We start from the raw sequence: 5634 nt of genomic DNA, 5'->3' as shown, positions 1-5634 counted from the left end.
ACTAAAGGGCCCGGCGCCTCCGCTACCTGAAGTCACTGCAGGGCCCGGCGCCTCCGCTACCTGAAGTCACTGCAGGGCCCGGCGCCTCCGCTACCTGAAGTCACTGCAGGGCCCGGGCGCCTCCGCTACCTGAAGTCACTGCAGGGCCCGGCGCCTCTGCTACCTGAAGTCACTGCAGGGCCCGGCGCCTCCGCTACCTGAAGTCACTGCAGGGCCCGGCCTCTCCGCTACCTGAAGTCACTGCATTGCCCAGCCCCTCCGCTACCTGAAGTCACTGCAGGGCCCGGGCACCTACGCTACCTGAAGTCACTGCAGGGCCCGGGCACCTCCGCTACCTGAAGTCACTGCAGGGCCCGGCCTCTCCGCTACCTGAAGTCACTGCATTGCCCAGCCCCTCTGCTACCTGAAGTCACTGCAGGGCCCGGGCACCTCCGCTACCTGAAGTCACTGCAGGGCCCGGGCACCTCCGCTACCTGAAGTCACTGCAGGGCCCGGCACCTCCGCTACCTGAAGTCACTGCAGGGCCCAGCCCCTCCGCTACCTGAAGTCACTGCAGGGCCCGGCGTCTCCGCTACCTGAAGTCACTGCAGGGCCCGGCGCCTCTGCTACCTGAAGTCACTGCAGGGCCCGGGCGCCCGCATTGCCTGCCGTTCACTGTCTCCCTGCCTGTTTATTAGCTAACAACACAGAGGAACTTAAACACAAACACCCGTCCTCTCATTGCATTATTAGTTCTATTCAGCCTGTTAGAGAAACCATTTATCCATGTTGCCCACTACTGTAACACCATCTGTGTACTTCACCAAGTTCCAGTACCTTCCGTTCTCTGGTCTTCCCTGCCATCTCTGTGTTAGAGATAAACACTGGATAAACCTTTACCTGAAATGACCTGGAGACGCAGCAAGACAGAGTAGACAGTCACCAAGAAGCAGCAGGGACCGCTGGTTCACTTCAGACTGATTAGGCATGGAACCTCCGGGCTAATCCAGAAGCCTCTTTAACCACAGCAAATAACCAATCAAAAGGAGTCGGCTGAGTGCAGTTTTCAGTTCATCTCTCACAATTAAGCCTCCGTGGTTCAGCGAGGAGTGGAGCTTGATTGTGTCTGCTGTGTAACTCTATGGTAAACATGCTGTAAAGAAGGGGAGCGGGGGCTGAATGATGCCTCAGCCGCTGTTAAAAAATGCACATTCTGGTCTGCCAGCCTTAGCAAGCTGCTTTCAGCTGCATGTCATCCAAACTGGGTCAGCACCACCCCCACCACACACACACAAACGTGCGCACGCACACACACACTCACACACCCCTGACAGATGCATTTCTCATGCTTTTGGAAATCTAGTCCTAGCTATAGCACTTGCCCTGTGGAAATTATGACTCAACTAAAATCTAATATAATAAAGTAAACATGGAATAATAGAGGTAGCTAGTGAGGTGAAGGTGTCTGGGTGGTTGAAATACTGGACATCAGGAGAGGAGGTGAAGACGTCCTGGGATGTGCGAGCACACAGAGCCAAAATCACACTGTACCACAGAAAATAGACACACCAGTAGAGACAGGTAGTAGGAAACGCACCAGTTGCTACCCCTGATATTTAGTCCAGAGACACTTTTTACATCTCCTCCGCTCAGCTCAGATCTAAACTGAGCAGGAGTGGCACTCCTGAAGAGAGACCTGGGTTCAAATACTATTCGACACCATTGCAAATAGCTGTGTTCGATTCAGCTTGCCCAACCGTCTGACGCTCTAGGTAGACTAGAACAAACACTCAATGTCTTTAAAGGTTCAATGCAGCCCTTCAGATCTCAATATCACATCCTTTCTGGGTAACAGATCTCAATATCGCATCCTTTCTGGGTAACAGATCTCAATATCACATCCTTTCTGGGTAACAGATCTCATTATCACATCCTTTCTGCGTAACAGATCTCAATATCACATCCTTTCTGCGTAACAGATCTCATTATCACATCCTTTCTGGGTAACAGATCTCAATATCACAGCCTTTCTGGGTAACGGTTATGAACCTTACTGTTCTTTTATTTTTGTAAATTAAAATGGTCAAAAATAAACTAAAATAGCTTCTTAGCAAATAATACATTGCTCAAGCAACAATTTAGCTAGGACTGTCTGGGAGTGGTCTAAGTGAGGTGGCCAATTGGATGGATATGTAACCTGAAAACGAGCTGTTGTTCAAACTATTTGTTAGGTTTGAAACTCTCTGTTATTGGTCTGTTAACTTATAGCGCCTGGTGATGTCGCCCGGCAGACCAAAACTCCACCCCAGCAGAACAGGCAGTGTTTTCAAACAGCTCTTACACTAAAACGGCATTAGCATGATTTTCACAATTTCACAGTATTATTCCAACTTCCGTGTGTAAATATACAGTATATAAAACACAGGTAAATCAGGTTTGTTGTATGCAGTAGATCAATGATGGGGGGGGGGCTCTGTTGAAGCCGCCATCTCCATGTATTATTCCAACTTCAGTGTGTAAATATACAGTATATAAAACACAGGTAAATCAGGTTTGTTGTATGCAGTAGATGAATGATAGCGGGGGGGGGGCTCTGTTGAAGCCGCCATCTCCAGTTCTATTAATGTCTACATTCATTTCTGATGTGTTTATTATATTACAGACACCTTAAACATTACAATTGAATTCGTTTTTGTATTTTTTTTTTTTAATTGCTTAATTATAGCATAATGTTATAGAGATGACTAATGATACTGTCCCCACTAATACAACAGAAATACTTAAATACATGTAATTTTGTCCTTGAAACATTTAATTGAAATACTGTAGAATTCCATTCATTCCTATGGAGGACTGCTCCTACCGACCAGTGGCTTCAGTCTCTCAATGGCCAATAGCATCAGCAATCTAAGGTTTATGTACATCCTGGTTTGAACCCAGCTGCGCCTGAAGGCTGAAGCCAGACACCTCAAAGCTGCCAGCCCAATGTGTGATGTCACCTCCCACATCCATGGTGCGTGTGTCCTGTGAGCGAGCCATTTACACACCGGAACATAGGGAACAACGCATTCAAAACGATCTGTTCTCTTCCAACCTGACCATGGAAACACGCCGCGCTGTTCTAACACCAGACAGGACATATGGCTTGTTGATGACGTCACAACAATAGGGGGAGGAATCATAGGACTGAAATGTCTTGTTGATGACGTCACAACAATAGGGGGGGGAATCATAGGACTGAAATGTCTTGTTGATGACGTCACAACAATAGGGGGGAATCATAGGACTGAAATGTCTTGTTGATGACGTCACAACAATAGGGGGGGGAATCATAGGACTGAAATGTCTTGTTGATGACGTCACAACAATAGGGGGGGGAATCATAGGACTGAAATGTCTTGTTGATGACATCACAACAATAGGGGGGAATCATAGGACTGAAATGTCTTGTTGATGACGTCACAACAATAGGGGGGAATCATAGGACTGAAATGTCTTGTTGATGACATCACAACAATAGGGGGGAATCATAGGACTGAAATGTCTTGTTGATGACATCACAACAATAGGGGGGGAATCATAGGACTGAAATGTCTTGTTGATGACATCACAACAATAGGGGGGAATCATAGGACTGAAATGTCTTGTTGATGACGTCACAACAATAGGGGGGAATCATAGGACTGAAATGTCTTGTTGATGACGTCACAACAATAGGGGGGAATCATAGGACTGAAATAGAAATAGAAAGAGTAGAAAGCAGAAATAGAAATCTAATCTATAAAACGTGTATGTCTGTGTGTGTGTCTGTGTGTGTGTCTGTGTGTCAACATACACACAGATCGGCCTACCTGCACCTGTCTGCAGTTTAAGTAATGGCTTGTGCTGATGCAGTCCTCCCATCACAATTACCCTACGCCTTAGGAGAAAACAAGAACAGCAAGACAAGCACCCCCACTATCTCTCTCTCTCTCTCTCTCTCTCTCTCTCTCGCTCTCTTTCTCGCTCTCTCTCTTTTCCCAGCATAATGACCCTCAGGTTTAATGCCGAGGTACACATTACCTCAAGCTGTACCCGGTCAAAGGTCACCAATCTGAGGTGCATCTCAGCTGAAGTAAAGACAGAGGCTGCCACCAATAATAATAATGAAGATAAAACATCTCAGAAACTTTGATTGTCACTGCAGAAATTCCCAGTGGGAGCCTGCAAGCCATGGCGACACTTGCGTGAAACAGTGAAATTGATATTCCCTCCCAGTGATGTGATGTACTCAACCGTCCAGTGTGAGCGAACAACTGATTTACAAGAATGAATGGATTAATTTAGATAATATTGCGAGTGTGATGAATCATTTCATTAATCATGCCCTTTTTGGGAGGGCAATGGTATGTGACATAGCGTGAGCAGTTTCATGATTAACAATATCTTTATGCATGTCCCGAGCTGGGGCCCGGGACATGCATGGGGCCTCTGTGGTGTGGGAACCATGCCAGCTAGCATAACCTCCGCATCACAGCTAGTTTAATCAAAGTGTCACTGTCTGTCGTCTCGTGACTGATGGCAGAGAGAGACACAGAGAGAGACACAGAGAGAGACAGAGAGAGACACAGATGTAGGGAGAGAGAGACACACAGAGAGAGAGAGAGAGAGAGAGAGAGAGAGAGAGACAGACACAGAGAGAGACACGGAGAGAAACACAGAGAGACACAGAGAGACAGAGAGAGGGAGAGAGAGAGGGAGAGAGAGATATACAGAGAGAGACACAGAGAAAGACACAGATGTAGGGAGGGAGAGACACAGAGAGAGAGAGACTGAGACAGAGAGAGACACGGAGAGAAACACAGAGAGAGACACAGAAAGAGACAGAGAGAGACACAGATGTAGGGAAAGAGAGACATGGAGAGAGAGAGAGAGAGACAGAGACTGAGACAGAGAGAGACACGGAGAGAAACACAGAGAGAGACACAGAGAGAGACACAGAGAAAGACACAGATGTAGGGAGGGAGAGACACAGAGAGAGAGAGAGAGAGACTGAGACAGAGAGAGACACGGAGAGAAACACAGAGAGAGACACAGAAAGAGACAGAGAGAGACACAGATGTAGGGAGAGAGAGACATGGAGAGAGAGAGAGACAGAGACTGAGACAGAGAGAGACACGGAGAGAAACACAGAGAGAGACACAGAGAGAGACAGAGAGAGACACAGATGTAGGGAGAGAGAGACACGGAGGGAGAGAGAGAGACAGAGACTGAGACAGAGAGAGACACGGAGAGAGAGAGAGACAGAGACTGAGACAGAGAGAGACACGGAGAGAAACACAGAGAGACACAGAGAGAGGGAGAGAGAGAGGGAGAGAGAGATATACAGAGAGAGACACAGAGAAAGACACAGAGAGAGGGAGAGATCATTTTGTATTTGCACACCACATTTGAAATGTCTCTATTCCTTTGGAAATTTTGTGAGTGTAACATTTACTGTTCATTTTGATTGTTTATTTCACTTTTGTTTATGATCTATTTCACTTGATTTGACAGATTTGTAAACATCTGTTTCCCATGCCAGTAAAGCCCTTTGAATTGAATTGAGATACAGACACAAAGAGAGGGAGAGAGAGGAGGAAGTGGTGGTGGTGAGAGATAGAGCCAGTGGCTTAT

The sequence above is a fragment of the Oncorhynchus mykiss genome, chromosome 18 (genome assembly GCF_057628025.1).
Source record: "Oncorhynchus mykiss isolate SJ-2025 chromosome 18, ASM5762802v1, whole genome shotgun sequence".
In the NCBI taxonomy this organism is placed as follows: Eukaryota; Metazoa; Chordata; class Actinopteri; order Salmoniformes; family Salmonidae; genus Oncorhynchus; species Oncorhynchus mykiss.
The sequence above is the reverse complement of the archived record's forward strand: the minus strand, read 5'-3'. Positions refer to the sequence as shown.